This window comes from Ambystoma mexicanum, chromosome 3q, assembly GCF_040938575.1.
Source record: "Ambystoma mexicanum isolate Mex_15411 chromosome 3q, UKY_AmexF1_1, whole genome shotgun sequence".
In the NCBI taxonomy this organism is placed as follows: domain Eukaryota; kingdom Metazoa; phylum Chordata; class Amphibia; order Caudata; family Ambystomatidae; genus Ambystoma; species Ambystoma mexicanum.
This window is the reverse complement of record NC_090926.1, coordinates 26,946,294-26,962,332: the sequence shown is the minus strand read 5'-3', so window position 1 is coordinate 26,962,332 and position 16,039 is coordinate 26,946,294. Positions and strand designations below refer to the sequence as shown.

The window sequence follows — 16,039 nt, the reverse complement described above, 5'->3', positions numbered from 1 at the left end:
TCAGGGGACGTGTGTTTTCTCTCTGATTATTGCGAGAATCATTGTCTAACAACCCCTGCGATGGTCAATCCAGGCCGCGTTCTCTCTGAGCTAGCTGGTGCCGTAGGGACAGTTATCAATACTACGCTTCCTGTGGCATACCAAAAGTACAAGGATATGTTTGATGCTCAGGGGGCGGAGATACTTCCATCCCATAGACCTTATGACTGTCCTATTGAATTGGTCCCTGGGGCCAAGGTACCTTCAGGACGCATTTACTCCTTGACCCCAAAGGAAGACCTGATTTTGAAGGACTATATTAAGAGGTCCTTGGACTCCGGATTTATACGCCCTTCTCGTTCACCTGCTGCCTCCCCCTTGTTTTTTGTTCCAAAGAAGGAGGGAGACGCTCCGTGATAGTGTAATTTCTTTCATAGGGCGTAAGTTTTCTGGAGTGATAAGCCACTGGATGGAGACTCTTGGTATCTGGACAATGTTGGGATAAAACAGCGCCCAAGGCTACATCCGAGGCATCGGCTTCAACAACAAATGGTGTGTTCATATTTGGATGCTGGAGAACAGGAGCAGAAGTGAAAGCGGACTTCAGGGCTTCGAAGGCAGTTTGTGCCTGCGCATTCCACTTAAACGGATGTTTCGTGCTGGTGAGAGCGGTCAGTGGAGAAGCCAGGGCAGAGTAATCCTGAATAAACCGCCGGTAAAAATTGGCGAAACCAAGAAACGATTGCAAGGCTTTTAATGTGTTGGGACGCGGCCAGTCCAAAATAGCAGCGACCTTGGAACGGCTCATCTGCATGCCCTGATTGGTAATGCTATACGATTATCGGGCATTGAACGCAGTCACAATCAAGAACCAATATCCGATCCCTCTGATTTCGGTTCTACTGGATCAACTGGGTTCGGCCAAGTTGTTTACCAAACTGGACTTAAGGGGTGCATACAATCTTGTACGGATACGCGAAGGCGACAAATGGAAAACCGCTTTCAAAACCAAGTATGGTCTCTTTGAGTATTGCGTTATGCCTTTTGGCCTGTGTAACGCTCCAGCTACCTTTCAGTTTTTCATCAATGAGGTATTCCATGACATGTTCGACCAATACGTTGTCATATACTTGGATGACATCTTGATCTATTCTCCTTCGATCGCCTCTCATGTCATTCATGTTTCCAATGTATTGCAACAACTAAGGGAAAATCGTCTATACGCCAAACTGGAGAAGTGCATGTTTCATGTAACTGAGGTGGATTTTCTGGGCTATAGCATTACCAATCAGGGCATGCAGATGAGCCGTTCCAAGGTCGCTGCTATTTTGGACTGGCCGCGTCCCAACACATTAAAAGCCTTGCAATCGTTTCTTGGTTTCGCCAATTTTTACCGGCGGTTTATTCAGGATTACTCTGCCCTGGCTTCTCCACTGACCGCTCTCACCAGCACGAAACATCCGTTTAAGTGGAATGCGCAGGCACAAACTGCCTTCGAAGCCCTGAAGTCCGCTTTCACTTCTGCTCCTGTTCTCCAGCATCCAAATATGAACACACCATTTGTTGTTGAAGCCGATGCCTCGGATGTAGCCTTGGGCGCTGTTTTATCCCAACATTGTCCAGATACCAAGAGTCTCCATCCAGTGGCTTATCACTCCAGAAAACTTACGCCCTATGAAAGAAATTACACTATCACGGAGCGTGAGTTATTGGCTGTCAGAGACGCATTCTTGGTTTGGAGGCATCATCTGTTGGGCTCTCCCGAACCGGTACAGGTCTTTACGGATCACAGGAATCTATTAGCCCTGCATGCGGTGAAGTGCACCACGGCTCGCCATGCTAGGTGGCATGAATTCTTTTCGATGTTCAATTTCATCATCACCTACCGTCCCGGTTCCTTGAACTCAAAAGCAGATGCCCTTTCTCGGCTTCATGGACCTCCGACTCCCTCCAACCTTCACGGCTCCCTGTTACTACCTACTCAAGTAGTGTGTGGTTGCACGTTACGTCCCTCATTAAACGTTGCAATCAAGGACTGGGTGAGTAACCATCCCTCCGAGGTTGCAAGCCTTGGTCTGGAGCTGGTTCACTCACTACCCTATAAACAGGGTAAGATATTTCTGCCAGATGTTGATACCCGGTGTACCGCCATGCAGTGGTGTCATGATGCTGCTATAGCAGCCCGTCCAGGGGTTGGTAAGACCTTGGACCTCTTGGGAAGATGGTGCTGGTGGCCTTCTATGAACCAGGATGTGAGGGAATACATAGCTATTTGTGCTGTTTGTGCTCAGTGCAAACATCATCGTGGGAAGCCTGTGGGTCTGCTGCAACCCATGCCCATACCTCATGCCCCATGGAAGATGCTTTCTATGGATTTTGTCGTGGAACTGCCTTTGGTGGACGGCTACAACACTATCTGGGTAGTGATTGACTACTTTACCAAGATGGCTTTGTTTGTACCATGCCATGGTGTCCCTACTGCTCCGGTGCTGGCGGATCTATTCCTGAAAAATGTGTTTAAAAGGTTCGGCCTACCTACTATGATCATCACGGATCGGGGACCGCAGTTTACTTCTCGCTTTTGGAGGTCTTTGACCACAACCTTAGGTATCGATGGCAGATACTCCAGCGCATATCACCCTCAAACAGATGGCCAAACGGAGAGGCTCAATGCAACCATGGAGCAGTACCTCTGTTGCCTCACCTTCCAACGTCAAGGTACCTGGGTCTCCGTATTGCCGTTGGCGGAATTTGCCTACAATAATTCCCTCCACTCCGCGACCCACATGTCCCCGTTTTACGCTATGTATGGTCGGCATCCACGTTCCTTGCCTCTTGGTGCCGAACCACCATTCCACAATCCCGCGGCCTTGAGTTGTTTTAAGAGACTCTCAGACACTCATGCCTTAGTGAAAAATCAACTGGTTCTGGCCCAGAATCGTTCAAAAAAATATGCGGATGCACACCGCTCCCCGGCTCCTATGTATGCTCCTGGCATGAAGGTCTGGTTGTCTACGAAGAACCTACGATTGTCAGGTCGACTGACCTTGTTACCACGTTTTGTGGGTCCCTATAAAGTTCTGCAAGTCATAAATGATTCGTCTAGCCCTACCTCCTACTTGGAGGATACATCCGGTGTTTCATGTGTCCTTGGTGAAACCTTGTCACCCATTGACCAAACTGCCTTTACACCCGTCTCCTGTCAGAGTACAGGGGTTCGACGAATACGAGGTGGCTGCTATCCTGGATACCAAGGTGTGCAGGGGACGGCGTTTGTACTTAGTCGATTGGAAGGGCTATGGTCCAGAGGACCGCACATGGGAACCAACTGAAAACATTCATGCTCCTGTCCTTATGGCCCGTTTTTGGTCCTCTCGGGGGGTGAGGACCCCTTTGCGGGAGGATACTGTTATGTATGGGCACTCGTTCCTCTCTAAACCACGGTCTCGTGTTCCTTTAAGGAATGAAACCTGGTGCCTGGAAATTGGTATGGCAACGCTGGCGTCCGCTCTACTCCTCCCATGGACCACGCCGAGTAGCGCGCCGTGTTGTCACGTGACTTGCTTCCTTATTAGCACATCCTCCCTCTAGGTCGGTGCTTCTGATCACAGATTAGTGGCGTTTGGAAATCTGTTTACACTTATCTGGTTCTTGTTTTTCCCCGTTCCTGTCCTTGTTACCCTGTTCTTTTCTCCACAGTTGTTGATTACCTTGGCTCCTCGACGCAGACTGTTTATTGGATTGCTCTTTCTTGTCGCCTTGCCTTGAATTGCCTCGTCTGGTATCTTGATCTCGGAATGCTATTGGACTTCTCTTGCCTGCTCCTTGGATACCTCGTTACTTCAGGCCAGACCTCAGCTGCATACGTTTTTCCACTTTCGGATTGTTGTTCTTGGGATTTCTGGAACTTTGAACTCTAGTAGTGGTACACGGACTAGAGACTTCCTGTGTGTACTAGCGTCCTCGTGCCGTCGGGTCAGGGTGTTATTAGGCGTCCTCGTGCCGTTGGGCTAGGCTCGGACTGCTTCTTGTGGATTGCTTGGATTCTGCCTACGTGTGCTATCCTTCTCCTGGGACACAAACACCGGTAAGCGGTTAACCTTTTCTGATAAGACTGGGTAGAAGGAGGGTGGTGGTGTATGTGTCTTTGTCTTACGGTTACTGGTGGGTTACTGTTACTAAAACTCCCTTTTTGCCTTGCATGGTAAATCTTTGGCCTAACACTTTTCAAATCTTGCTGCTGTGGTGTGTTGTTATCTCACCTTTCCAGGTCTGGTTCTGAATTGGGGTATAATATCCTTATCCAGGCCTCCTTTGACATCCCGCGTCTCAATCCGAGTTGTTCCACGGAGACTCCAGGATTTCCATCGGCATCCATTCTTTTCTCCAATAGATCGCTCTGGTTCTTTCTAACCAAAACCAGAGGGGTACATTGGGAAGAAGAATTCATCGGCTACACTACGAGGGCAAATCTGGTATCTGACAGAATCAGAAGCCATAATGGATGCCAATGAAACATTGGCCACCATCTTGCAATTGGTGGCCGAACTCCGCAATGATATGACCACTGCCCATACTGCTACGCAACGGCGCATAGATGATTTGCAAGCAGGTTTGTCGCCTCGGGGGGCCGAGGCGGCTCCTTTGGCGGGTATTCCTGACGCAGCTCCTCTCCCATCTCAACAGGGCACGGGACCTGTATATATGACGGCACAGTTTCCCTTGGCTCCTCCTGAACGGTTCCATGGAGACCCCAAAACATTCAGGACCTTCCTGAATCAGTGTAGGTTGCACTTTCTTTGTCGTCCTGCCTCTTTTCCTGATGCAACCACCAAGGCAGCATTTTTGTTGTCCCATTTAGGGGGCACTGCTGCCGCCTGGGCGAATCCACTGTTGGAAGAAGGGAGTCACCTTCTATATAATTGTGACGCATTAATAGATGCCATGAGTCGTGTCTTTGACACACGTTATGCGACACAGGCTACTGACTTAGAACTGCTCAATCTGCAACAAGGCGGTCTCTCTCTGCTAGCCTACGTGGCCAAGTTTAACCAGTTGGTGGCAGAGACCGGTTGGCCCGAAGATAAGAAGGCCTCACTCTTCTATAAGGGCTTGTCTGATTCCTTGAAGGACACCCTAGCTACTGTGCCACTGATACCCAAGACATTCCCCGAACTATTGGATTTGGTTCTTCAGATCGATTCTCGACAGGCAGCGAGGAAAGGAGAGAAAAGAACAGCTCCTCCGGTTTCTCTTTCTGTTCCCGTTCCTGCTTCGGGATCCTCTGAACCTATGCAAATAGGGGCTCTGAGAAATCCTCTATCAGCAGAAATCAGAGAACACTGTAAAAAGAACGGCCTATGTTTTTACTGTGGAGCATCCGATCACTTGCTCAGGGATTGCTCCAAAAGACCTACCAAGAAACAGGGAAACGCCAAAACCCGGTGACTGAAGGGATCCAGACGCCGGGTATTTCATCTACAGATCCTCCTCTGTGTAGCCCTTATTGTCTGAACGTGTCACTCATGGCCTCCGGTATTGAGAGAAAGCAGGTTAGCATGGTATTGGACTCCGGAGCCACAGGGAATTACGTGGATGCCACCTATGCGAGGGAATTGGGTCTTCTGATTGTCCTTAAACCGTGTCCTGAAATGGTGAATGCTGTGGACGGTTCTTCCCTGGTATCTGGGCTAGTGACAGAACGAACTATCGATCTGGTCATGACCACAGATTGTGGGCATCAGGAGAGTATATCCTTTGATCTTATTGCTGCCCCACAGTTCAGGTTTATATTAGGTCTGCCCTGGTTCAGGCTGCATAATCCTTCAGAGGACTGGTATTCAGGGGACGTGTGTTTTCTCTCTGATTATTGCGAGAATCATTGTCTAACAACCCCTGCGATGGTCAATCCAGGCCGCGTTCTCTCTGAGCTAGCTGGTACCGTAGGGGCAGTTATCAATACTACGCTTCCTGTGGCATACCAAAAGTACAAGGATGTGTTTGATGCTCAGGGGGCGGAGATACTTCCACCCCATAGACCTTATGACTGTCCTATTGATTTGGTCCCTGGGGTCAAGGTACCTTCAGGACGCATTTACTCCTTGACCCCAAAGGAAGACCTGATTTTGAAGGACTATATTAAGAGGTCCTTGGACTCCGGATTTATACGCCCTTCTCGTTCACCTGCTGCCTCCCCCTTGTTTTTTGTTCCAAAGAAGGAGGGAGACCTTCGTCCTTGCATCGATTATCGGGCATTGAACGCAGTCACAATCAAGAACCAATATCCGATCCCTCTGATTTCGGTTCTACTGGATCAACTGGGTTCGGCCAAGTTGTTTACCAAACTGGACTTAAGGGGTGCATACAATCTTGTACGGATACGCGAAGGCGAGGAATGGAAAACCGCTTTCAAAACCAAGTATGGTCTCTTTGAGTATTGCGTTATGCCTTTTGGCCTGTGTAACGCTCCAGCTACCTTTCAGTTTTTCATCAATGAGGTATTCCATGACATGTTGGACCAATACGTTGTCATATACTTGGATGACATCTTGATCTATTCTCCTTCGATTGCCTCTCATGTCATTCATGTTTCCAATGTATTGCAACGACTAAGGGAAAATCGTCTATACGCCAAACTGGAGAAGTGCATGTTTCATGTTACTGAGGTGGATTTTCTGGGCTATAGCATTACCAATCAGGGCGTGCAGATGAGCCGTTCCAAGGTCGCTGCTATTTTGGACTGGCCGCGTCCCAACACATTAAAAGCCTTGCAATCGTTTCTTGGTTTCGCCAATTTTTACCGGCGGTTTATTCAGGATTACTCTGCCATGGCTTCTCCACTGACGGCTCTCACCAGCACGAAACATCCGTTTAAGTGGAATGCGCAGGCACAAATTGCCTTTGAAGCCCTGAAGTCCGCTTTCACTTCTGCTCCTGTTCTCCAGCATCCAAATATGAACACACCATTTGTTGTTGAAGCCGATGCTTCGGATGTAGCCTTGGGCGCTGTTTTATCCCAACATTGTCCAGATACCAAGAGTCTCCATCCAGTGGCTTATCACTCCAGAAAACTTACGCCCTATGAAAGAAATTACACTATCACGGAGCGTGAGTTATTGGCTGTCAGAGACGCATTCTTGGTTTGGAGGCATCATCTGTTGGGCTCTCCCGAACCGGTACAGGTCTTTACGGATCACAGGAATCTATTAGCCCTGCAGTCGGTGAAGTGCACCACGGCTCGCCATGCTAGGTGGCATGAATTCTTTTCGATGTTCAATTTCATCATCACCTACCATCCCGGTTCCTTGAACTCAAAAGCAGATGCCCTTTCTCGGCTTCATGGACCTCCGACTCCCTCCAACCTTCACGGCTCCCTGTTACTACCTACTCAAGTAGTGTGTGGTTGCACGTTACGTCCCTCATTAAACGTTGCAATCAAGGACTGGGTGAGTAACCATCCCTCCGAGGTTGCAAGCCTTGGTCTGGAGCTGGTTCACTCACTACCCTATAAACAGGGTAAGATATTTCTGCCAGATGTTGATACCCAGCGTACCGCCATGCAGTGGTGTCATGATGCTGCTATAGCAGCCCATCCAGGGGTTGGTAAGACCTTGGACCTCTTGGGAAGATGGTGCTGGTGGCCTTCTATGAACCAGGATGTGAGGGAATACATAGCTATTTGTGCTGTTTGTGCTCAGTGCAAACATCATCGTGGGAAACCTGTGGGTCTGCTGCAACCCATGCCCATACCTGATGCGCCATGGAAGATGCTTTCTATGGATTTTGTCGTGGAACTGCCTTTGGTGGACGGCTACAACACTATCTGGGTAGTGATTGACTACTTTACCAAGATGGCTTTGTTTGTACCATGCCATGGTGTCCCTACTGCTCCGGTGCTGGCGGATCTATTCCTGAAAAATGTGTTTAAAAGGTTCGGCCTACCTACTATGATCATCACAGATCGGGGACCGCAGTTTACTTCTCGCTTTTGGAGGTCTTTGACCACAACCTTAGGTATCGATGGCAGATACTCCAGCGCATATCACCCTCAAACAGATGGCCAAACGGAGAGGCTTAATGCAACCATGGAGCAGTACCTCCGTTGCCTCACCTTCCAACGTCAAGGTACCTGGGTCTCCGTATTGCCGTTGGCGGAATTTGCCTACAATAATTCCCTCCACTCCGCGACCCACATGTCCCCGTTTTACGCTATGTATGGTCGACACCCACGTTCCTTGCCTCTTGGTGCCGAACCACCATTCCACAATCCCGCGGCCTTGAGTTGTTTTAAGAGACTCTCAGACACTCATGCCTTAGTGAAAAATCAACTGGTTCTGGCCCAGAATCGTTCAAAAAAATATGCGGATGCACACCGCTCCCCGGCTCTTATGTATGCTCCTGGCATGAAGGTCTGGTTGTCTGCGAAGAACCTACGATTGTCAGGTCGACGGACCTTGTTACCACGTTTTGTGGGTCCCTATAAAGTTCTGCAAGTCATAAATCCTGCAGTGATTCGTCTAGCCCTACCTCCTACTTGGAGGATACATCCGGTGTTTCATGTGTCCTTGGTGAAACCTTGTCACCCATTGACCAAACTGCCTTTACACCCGTATCCTGTCAGAGTACAGGGGTTCGACGAATACGAGGTGGCTGCTATCCTGGATACCAAGGTGTGCAGGGGATGGCGTTTGTACTTAGTCGATTGGAAGGGCTATGGTCCAGAGGACCGCACATGGGAACCAACTGAAAACATTCATGCTCCTGCCCTTATGGCCCGTTTTTGGTCCTCTCGGGGGGTGAGGACCCCTTTGCGGGAGGATACTGTTATGTATGGGCACTCGTTCCTCTCTAAACCACGGTCTCGTGTTCCTTTAAGGAATGCCAAACCTGGTGCCTGGAAATTGGCATGGCAACGCTGGCGTCCGCTCTACTCCTCCCATGGACCACGCCGAGTAGCGCGCCGTGTTGTCACGTGACTTGCTTCCTTATTAGCACCTCCTCCCTCTAGGTCGGTGCTTCTGATCACAGATTAGTGGCGGCGTTTGGAAATCTGTTTACACTTATCTGGTTCTTGTTTTTCCCCGTTCCTGTCCTTGTTACCCTGTTCTTTTCTCCACAGTTGTTGATTACCTTGGCTCCTCGACGCGGACTGTTTATTGGATTGCTCTTTCTTGTCGCCTTGCCTTGAATTGCCTCGTCTGGTATCTTGATCTCGGAATGCTATTGGACTTCTCTTGCCTGCTCCTTGGATACCTCGTTACTTCAGGCCAGACCTCAGCTGCATACGTTTTTCCACTTTCGGATTGTTGTTCTTGGGATTTCTGGAACTTTGAACTCTAGTAGTGGTACACGGACTAGAGACTTCCTGTGTGTACTAGCGTCCTCGTGCCATTGGGTCAGGGTGTTATTAGGCGTCCTCGTGCCGTCGGGCTAGGCCCGGACTGCTTCTTGTGGATTGCTTGGATTCTGCCTACGTGTGCTATCCTTCTCCTGGGACACAAACACCGGTAAGCGGTTAACCTTTTCTGATAAGACTGGGTAGAAAGAGGGGGGTGATGTATGTGTCTTTGTCTTACGGTTACTGGTGGGTTACTGTTACTAAAACTCCCTTTTTGTCTTGCATGGTAAATCTTTGGCCTAACACTTTTCAAATCTTGCTGCTGTGGTGTGTTGTTATCTCACCTTTGCAGGTCTGGTTCCGAATTGCGGTATAATATCCTTATCCAGGCCTCCTTTGACATCCCGCGTCTCAATCCGAGTTGTTCCACGGAGACTCCAGGATTTCCATCGGCATCCATTCTTTTCTCCAATAGATCGCTCTGGTTCTTTCTAACCAAAACCAGAGGGGTACATTGGGAAGAAGAATTCATCGGCTACACTACGAGGGCAAATCTGGTATCTGACACAAAGCCCCTAGCATGCCCTTGAGAGTTTTATTAAATCTCTCAACCAGACCATTGGTCTGGGGGTGGTAAGAGGTGGAGAACTTATAGGTTACCCCGCACTCTTTCGACATGGTTTTCATGTAACTAGACATGAAGTTGGATCCTCTGTAAGAGACAACCTCCTTGGGGAATCCAACACGGGTGAAAATGCCCAGGAGAGCCCTGGCAACCACCTTGGCAGTAACAGTCCGAAGGGGTATTGCCTCAGGGTACCTGGTGGCATGATCTACCAAGACCAGGATGAACCGATGTCCTCCTGAAGTGGGAGGGTCAATGGGACCGACGATGTCGATGCCCACCCTCTCAAATGGTGTGCCAACCACTGGCAATGGCTGCAGTGGGGCAATGACACTGCCTCCAGTCTTGCCAGACAACTGACAAGTTGGGCAGGTCCTGCAGTGGGACTCCACCTCTACTCCCATCCGTGGCCAGTAGAAATGGGCAGAGAGCCTCTGCTTAGTCTTCTTGGTCCCAAGATGACCAGCCAAGGGCACCTCATGCGCCAACTGCAGTAGGAAGGGCCTGTAAACCTGGGGTACCACCAACCTCTTGAGGGCACCAGGTTCAGGCTTAGTGGGCTCACTAACAAGGAGCTCACCCTCCCAATAAATCCGGAATGTCCTAGGCACTTCTCCTTGTGCCTGGGACAGGGCCTGTTTCCTCAGTCCCTCGAGAGAGTGGCACTCTCTCTGTCCCTTACAGAAGTCTGCCCGGGAGGGTCCCCCTTCAGCTAACAAGCATTGAAGGTTGGGATGATCCTCCGGGTTGAGAACCTCTCCCACAGGAGAGTCTTCTGTCTCTTCTCCCACAGGAGTTGAGTTTGGGTTTTCCACTGGACCCAGCCCGTCCGGAGCATGGATCCCAATGCGTGCTGTCGGAACAGCAGGAAGAGAAGGTGTTCCCTCCACAGAGGTGGCCTTCTTGGTCTTCCTTCTTCTTGCCTTAGGCCTCGCCTTTGGCTCGGGTACCTGACTCACAGCCAGACCCGGTGTCACCTGTGACATAGTGACTGCAGCAGCAGTCATGGGAAGACCATCCGAGATCAACCCCAACTCTACTAGATCATTTCCTAACAGAATGTTAGCAGGGACATTGTCCTGAACCAGGACAGGAAGCTTCGCTGCCTTGTCTCCAATCATGAGTGTGACTAAGGCTACAGGCGATAATTTGGGAGGCCCACCAGCTAACCTGGTGGTTCTCAGAGGAGCACTTACATAGTCCTCTGGCTTGAGCAGGGTTCTGTCCACCACTGTCATGCTTGCCCCAGTGTCTCTCAAACCAGTAGAAGGCTGGCCATTCAAGAGGACACTTCTCAAAAACCTATGGGTGTTCTGTGGGATAGTCGCCAGTACTTCTGCATACTGGTCCCAGGCCCCAAGGGACACTAAGGAAATCTCTACCGGAGCACCAAATGTGATCCCGGTAGAGGAGGGGAGGACAGTGGCCTCCACCTCAGACACGGGGTAAGGGTAGGTCAGGCTGACAGCCTGTACTCCAAGTGCCTTACCTTTACACTTGGAGTCACTCCTTCTGTGATCCAGAGCCCCACAGTCCCAACAAGTGCCAGGAGTGCGGGGTACGGTACTGGAACCACTGGGAGCCTGCTTTGCAGCAGGTGGACCACTACTCTTATTCCCACCCACAGATGACTTATCCCCACTAGATTTTTGGGTCTTGGGAGAGGAAGGTTTAGGTTTACCCGACTGTGACTGCTTGTGGGACTCCTCAGCTTTCTGAGAGGCCCCCTTTTCTTTGTCCTTGTCCTTCCCACTGGAGTCCTTAGGGGACACCCGGTGGGAGACCCTCTTGTCAGCCAACCTAGCCAGCTTAAAGGGGTCCAAAATGTTCTGGTCAGCCACATACTGACACAGCTCTGGTGAACAGGCTTCAGAAAAATGCTCAAAAAACAAGAGGTGGGACAATTCAACAAAAGTCTTAACCTTGTATCCATCGATCCACCCCATCATGTTCATGTGCGCAGCACTCACCCAGTCAACCCAAGACACATTCTCTATTTTCTTAAAATCCCTGAACCTTTTAAGGTATTGGGTAGGTGTCTTGCCAAACTTGGCAATCAAAGCAGACTTCATACACTCATACTGACCCCTTTCTTCCACACTCAGCTTCAGAATACAGTCATATCCATTTTGAGGCACTCTGCTTAACAAACACTTAGCCCAATCTCTTTTATCAACATCATGAATCGCACAAGCCATTTCAAACGCTTCAATCCATTGGAGGATATCTGAACCCTCCACAAATACCCCAACCAAATCTTTCATAAACTTGGTGGCTGGGGACCTGACACTCTCACTGGTTTTAGCTGAAGTCTCCACTCTAGCTTTCTCTAGCTGGATTCTCTGACATTCAGTTTCCTGGCTCTTGAGTTCAAGGTCCTTATTTCTGAGTTCAAGATCCCTATTCTTGAGCTCCACTTGTTGAGCCAACTCCTCTTTCTTAAGTTCAGCATCTATTTCCAACTTGCGGTATTCAAAGGCCAATTTCATCCTTAATAACTCAAGCTCCAAGGAATTGCTGGGGTTTGGAACAGAGGCAGCAGGAATGGTGGCATTCCCAGAAACAGATTCAGCAGAAACCCCAGGGGCAGAGTCCTCATTGGTTGCATTCCCCCCCTCATCAAGAGTTTCACCATCAGTCTGGTAGTCCACCAGGGCAGCTATCAGCTCAGCCCTAAACTTATCCACAAAGTCTAACTCCCTGGCTTCACAAGCACTCTGGAGAGCCTCCAAGCTCATCCGAGTCAATTTGCCATTTGCAATAGACTCCATTGTTTGTAATGCAGTTATCTTGTACACAACTAAACCTTCATTTAATAAAGTGCAGATATTTTGTAAGTGGCACGGTTATACACTGATTCTTAAAACCATAAGCATCCCACCGCTGCCACCAGTGTCAAGAGAGGACTGGTGGGGGGTGGTCTGTACTTCTGCTCTCTATATGGTAGAGGGGAGGCACAGAGGACCCCAGCCTAGATTCTCTATTCGGTAGCTATGGTCGAGCAATCAAGGCCTAGCTTCTCAGGAGGTGATGCAGGCTGGTTCTTAAGTACAGTGTAATCCCCAATCCCCCACAAAGGAATGTCCACACACTGTATTGGTTAGAACACAGTCTTTATATAATCAATATTCAAGGTTATGTACACTTATCGTAATAACTCACTTTGTACTTAGGAAAATCAACAATGGCAAATATATACAATTTTAAAATGGTACCACCCTTTGTATTAGATCTCATTAAAGTGCATCAACAATACTGTAACAATGTCACACAGATCAATAGAGTGAAACCAGCAATAGAGAGAGGAGAGAAAATAAAATGGTTGAGCAATAGGTAGAATACTGGCACCTACCACTAGACACAGTTCTGTGTGGAGATCCCCCCACCTGGGCAACCTGTAAAATAAAGATATAGCACAAGCCCAGTCCATATATTGTTTTGCAAGTCTTATTCCCTCCTATAATGTTTTTACCCCCCCCAATGTACCTGGTGGAGTCGAGTTCTTCGAAGAGTCGTCGACAGATCCTTCTTGAGCGACCCCCTTTCAAGCGGGAGTCACGGATCGTCGAGAGGCGTCGAGAAGCGTCGAGGAACTCGGCGTTCGTGGCGGGGAATCGACGGCCCGTCTTGAATGCCTTCCCTTTCAAGCGGGAGACACGGGGTGTCGAACGTCCGTCGAGGAACTCGGCGTTCGGCGTCGGGGAATCGACGGCCCTTCTTGAATGCTTTCCCTTTCAAGCGGGAGACACGGGGCGTCGAACGTCCGACAACAAACAGGGTAGAACGGCGTCGATGAGGCGGCAGCTTCGATCCAAGCGGTGCTCGTCGACGACGGAGCGTTGGCGTCCTGCAAGGCAGAGGCGTGCGGGGCACCTCGACGACAATTGTTCTGGACCGCAAAGATTGTGGAGACGGGGGCCCGGCAAGGGCGTCGAGTCGTTCGAGTCTTTGTGGTCTTCGGGTGGCGGGAAACCCACCGGCAGGTTTCTCCTCGGCGCGTTGGTCGTCCTCGACTTTCTCCAGCAGGATAAAGCGGTCGACGGTGCGGTCAAGGGAGTCCTTCGATTCGAATGTTCTTAGGCAAGGAGCGGACGGCTCCGGTCGTCGGAGGCACGGCGTCAAGTGGTTCCCACGGCTGGGCAACACAACTTCGACGTGCCTCCAGCGGTTACACAAACCTGCGAACCCTGGTCGACGGCAATGGACTTCGACGGCGGCGATGTCCGGGTGCTTCACTTCGATCTCCTCGGCGGTCCCGTCTCGGGTCGGCAGCCTTTCGAGGGTCTGTCTTCCAGGGCGCTTCGGCGAAGATGGAGCGGTGCTCGATGGTCCCTCGGAGTACGGGAAGAGGGCGCCTTACCAAGTCCTTTCTCGGGTCAAACTTCGACGATTTCGGCAGCCTTCGGATCGGTTGAAGCAAATGCAGCAGTAAGTCTTCTTCTTCCAGCTGGGCGTCGAGGATCAGCAGTTCCAGTTACTCTTAGAGTGGAGACTCAGCTCCAGAACGCTTCTGAACAATTACCAGTGGTGAGAGGTCCCCAGATATGCTATACTGTCTCTCACCCACACTGCTGGCACACATTCAGCAGCCAATCATACAGAAGGGCATTCATGCAGTCAGTCAGCCAATCAGGCACACAGTGCATTCAGGCCACACTCCTCCCTTTCAGACACTCACAACAAGGAATGTGGATTGGGACAAGTACCCAGCCATTCAACACTACACACTGCATTCAGGCCAGTTTCGGGCAGGGCTGTCTCAGTCTTTGTCTCTCATGCCAGAAACCAGACAACCACAACAAGGAGTGTATATTGGTCACACACTCCATTCACCCAGGTCCCACCCACAGGAGGTACCCACAACATCAGTCACTGGGAAGGCTCCAGTCAGTCTAGCTGGGCCTTCACAGCAACACCATATATGGAACTTCCACCCAACAGCCAGTCAGGGGGAAGGGACAGAGTCAGGGCTTCCCAGGACTTTGGGAAACAAGGTAACAGGCAATAGAAAGCAAGAGGCCACAGGGGCCATCTTGTTTCCTATCAGGAATCAACTGATCCCAATGGCAGGGCCTGGGTATCCCAAAATGGAGGACACCCAGAGCACCTGTCAAATTCAGCATGGAGCTGCCACCAGCCCATACCCTGCTCTGTGGGCCACCCACAGGTGCCCAAAAACATACACTAGGGGCACAGGGTTGTACCCCTACCCATGGGTGCCATAAGGGTATCCCATGGGTCTGTTCACCAAACCAAAAGAGAGAGCTGCACTGCCAGGAGTCCCACATGGATTCCTGGGCAGAAAACACGACAGAACACACGATAAAAAGCAGTAAAGGACAAGGATTCAGAGGCCCTGTCCCTCTGATGCATTTCCAGCATCACACCCCCACCACCTCAATCAACCTCTGCAGCAATTCCGCCGATATCGGCCTCCTCTTATCCTTGTCCCTCTTACTCTCCCTTGCCCATCCTTCCAACATCCTACTCGCCATTTCCACCCCACTTGGCTGAAAAACCCAAAACCATTTCCCATAAAAGGCAATCCCTGCTAGCTTTCCCGCTATCGTTGCCCTTGACCAGCCCCTGTCCATGCACCTCAGGAGGAAATTCGTGACATCATCCCTCCTCCACTCTTCCGCATCCCATCTACCCTTCCAACTACAAGCTCCTCCTCTAATAAAATCCTCCCAGGTCCTCCTGTATGACTTCTTAGACGCCGAGGCCAATGAACCCTCCACCAAAGCCAGCGCTCTCAGCTTCCTATCTTCCACAGCTCCTCCGGAATCAGCTGCCCCTCCTGATCTGCATCTGGAGCCAATCCATGGAATCTCTGCCATTGAAAACGAGATAATGCATCAGCGATGCCATTATCCTTCCCCGGCACATGTGTTGCCTTAAACACCACATTCCATTCCATGCAACGCAGAACAAATTCTCTCATCAGTCTTGACACCCTCTGATCCCTCGCTGACTGCCTGTTCACCACATGGACCACGCATTCATTGTCCACATTGAAGTTCACCTTCTTGTTTTGCAACTACTTCCCCCACAACTCCAATGCCACTAATAATGGAAAAAATTCAAGAAATGCTATA

General features: G+C 50.1%; 1 long non-coding RNA gene across 1 annotated transcript in view; it reads left to right on the top strand.

The window, feature by feature from the left end:
* LOC138582043 (uncharacterized) overlaps positions 1-16,039 on the top strand; it is a 526,633-nt gene that overhangs the window by 183,915 nt on the left and 326,679 nt on the right. The window lies entirely within an intron of this gene.